Source organism: Cyanistes caeruleus, chromosome 18 (assembly GCF_971803275.1).
Source record: "Cyanistes caeruleus chromosome 18, bCyaCae1.hap1.1, whole genome shotgun sequence".
Taxonomy (NCBI): Eukaryota; Metazoa; Chordata; class Aves; order Passeriformes; family Paridae; genus Cyanistes; species Cyanistes caeruleus.
Window position 1 is genome coordinate 7,050,035 of NC_141718.1, and position 3,656 is coordinate 7,053,690.

A 3,656-nucleotide genomic window follows, 5' to 3' on the forward strand; every position below is an offset into this window, starting at 1 on the left:
TTTCATATGTAACTTCAGGGCATGAGAATGTTTTTCTAGTATTTCATTGATCTCATGTCTCTGAGTACCCAAACACTGCTATGAAAGATAACTAATATTTTAATAAAACTTTAAAAAACTTATTCAAAAGAACACTGTTATGTGTTTCCATCTTTGTGTTTGTCTTGCTGAACCAACACATCTAATGATAGGGGTGGTAATTTGGACATAATGTAACTGGTAAAGAGCAGGTTGCTTTAAATCATTGCAAGCTGCCCTCAAAAACTGAACTCAGTTTCCACTTAAAGCAGCTTCTAATTTTTAATACCCCATAACAGCCTTCTGCTCTCAAGCCATTATTTCAGTCATTTTCAAATTATGACTGTTCTTATTAATGCTAAAACAAAAAACTTCAGAATGTACATTTAATAAACACCCTCAATTTGCAAAGCAGCCACTCATGTCACACTTCAATTGTCAAAGCTGAGGAAAAAGATCTCACAATTAAGTAAACAGCTTGAGCTGATGCTGGCATTTGCTGCATCAGGTCACCTCAAACTGCTATCCCTGGGACAGAAGATTGTCCCTCTCAAAGAGCCTATCAAAATACAAGTATTGTGACTCAGTGGCATCCCATTTATGTGACTGTATAAATGAACTGTGGCACTAAGATCACATACTTCAGAAAACAGGTTAAATTTTTTGTATGTACACGAACAGCAGTGCTTCAGTTAGGATCAGATGAGGCACACATATAGATTTTTGCAGAGTTGGAGAATCAAAATACCTGCAGTGCTTAAAGAATGAAAAAGTAACCAGTTTTAGTCTTTCCATTGCGCATCTGTTTTCAGAGACTCGTAGTACAGGCTTAAACTAATGGTGCAACAGTTGATTCTTTGAGACACTGACACAACAGGGAAATAGGCTTCTAACTGCTAATAAACAAAAGGATAATAATCCATTAACAAAACAATGTTTTCATCAAAACAGTGCTCAAATTGTGCTTAAATTTTTAAACCAGAAGGATGATGTGACCCCTGGAGAATTAAATCTGATATAATATGGTGCAAAATTCACCTGAAAATTTTCAACACATGGACTTCTGATGGAAAACTTGTCAAACATGCTCAAAACTTTTGAATTAGAAGTATGCAGGTCTACCTGCATGGTGCAATCAGGATTAACCATAATTATCATGAAGTGTCATTACCAACAAATGTTGATAATGCTCCTAATGATAAGGAGATTTTCACATACAAGATATCAAAGGCTAGACAGAAACTACTACTGTCAACACAAAATATAGCAATAAAGACTATAAAGACAAAACTATGAGCTTCCCAATAAAGCTAACAGGCTGCATTCATCGGAATGAAAATTAGGTGGAGCCAGTGGCTTTTTCATATTCTTCCTATGTCAGTAACTGCAGCACATACTGTGCTATTCCAAGCAAAAGCTGCTGCAAGACAAGTTTTTCTCAGCCTTCATTACTTTTATTTCAGTAAAATAAGCTGCACTGCAGCTTTTTACAGTTTTTTGGACACTGGTAAACTGGTATTTGATTGCATTACATGTCTTCATCTTTAACTTTTTGCTGCAATCTGCTCTCCTCAATCTAATCTTTGTCAGACATCACTTCACAGCCATGGAAAGATGTCAAAAGGATCCCATGAGCAATCTCAGACCAGGTCTCAAATGTCAAAAGAGGTGGTTGATTGCTGCAAAAAATAATCAAAGTAGACACATCCTTTGGCTCAACAATACCACAGAATTACTAATCTTGCTCTTGCCATTCATAGAGTCAACATAAACTAAATTGTGTTGTCTACAGAATCACATATGACTTCTGATGTTCCTGTTGAAAACACTTCAGCCAAATGGTTCTCCCAAGTTTCAGAGTGCAGGCAGAATTTTCCCAGTGATGAAGACTTTTTTCTAAAGACAATATTGCTTAAAGTGGGATATAGTGTCTAAGAGGACAAATAAAAAGTAGCAGCTTTACACTGAAATCTGCAAATTAAAACAAGAAAAAAATAAAGCCAAAACCAAGTAGCCTTCATATCAGAAACTGCACTGCACAAGCCATTCAAAGAACATTCTGTTCAATTGCAAGTTGCACTTGGGCTGGTGCTATCCTGCAGTGACTAAGGCTTCCCTTAGTTATTCTTCATACATAGAACAAACCTATTCCTATGGCTGAAAATCCTGCATTCCTAAATACACTCAATTTATCTAGGGGGAATATTAGAGAAAAAGAAGTAATCATCACTGTGTGTTCTCTGTTTTCCCCCTCCTTTCTCCATCTTCTGATCTGCATTTAGCTTTCATTTATTTTTCTTCATTTATCTTTCTACTACTAAGGCACAAAAATTTCATGTGCATCAGCAGAGATACTGCTTTTTTCCTCATTCATGTTGTGCATGACTTATGCATTGTAATTTTTGGTTAACCTGATTAACATTATAATATTTATGATTCCCTCATCTGTGAGCCTTAGTTCAGTGCTTATGTCTTATGTTCTAAAAGACATGGTAAATTTGAGCATGTCAATATGATACTGGTGTGTTTTTTTGTTGGTGGTTCTAAGTTCATGATACGCAATGTTACAGAGGTAATATATATATATATGAAATATATTCAACATTTCTTCACTCTGTTCACCTTAACCTACATTTCCCAGCATGAGTCATATTGATGGGTTTTTTAATTCCCACAGTTCATGCCTCCCCAGCTGATTGCAGTACTGATTCTATTTTCACCAAGTCAAGTCTATTTCCTAGATCCTCAGAAGCTATCAGCAAGACTTCTCTGAAGAAGATGAATTAGATGAAGAACATCAGCCATGTCCTGTTACATCAATCTGAATGAAATAAAACTAACTCCTAACAGCTAATATTCCATATGAATAAGGATGCCTGCTAAGCCAAAAATGTGCATTAAATTCTACAGGATAAAATTGAAATGGAAGATACTTTAATTATTGCCTAATTACTGCTTAGTATTGCATAGCTTCATTTCAAAATTACTTATTTCCTTACAATATTATGAAAACAGTGTTCCAAATCTTATCAATATTTTATCTTAATTATTTAGTTTGGTGTACTTCACTTGTAACAACAAATATCAATTAAGCTTTGAACATAGTGAGGACCTGCAAGGGCCCAACTTCTCCTCTGCTCTGTTCAGATGTGTTTTATTAAGCTACTACAAGGGAGATGAGACAATTCCACCTTCACTGCAGGGACCAGTACTGCAGAACATTAATGCAGGCTCTACTTAGTGTAACGGGAGAGTCTCAGGTCTGCCATGGATCCAGACTTTTTCCACAGTGAACCTGCATTCCCATCCTCCAGTAGCATTTTGTGAGGCTCCACTTTTCCCCAAGGAAGCATTGATTTTGCTCTTTCCTACCTTTCAAATATTTTCCAATTTCTTACCTGTATAAGACAACCATACAATAGCACAGAGTTAGGAAAGACCCACAACACAACCCCCCCACCCCACCCCAAAATACAGCATTCTTAAAATGGAATTAAGTACCAGAAATGGAACTTAAATCACAGCTCCTTCACTGTTAATATGGCATTAAAGATTTTACTTCATTGTATCACACTGAGTAACAGGCAAATGAACAATAACATATGTGCAAAAATGCACAATCTACTAACGTCAACAAA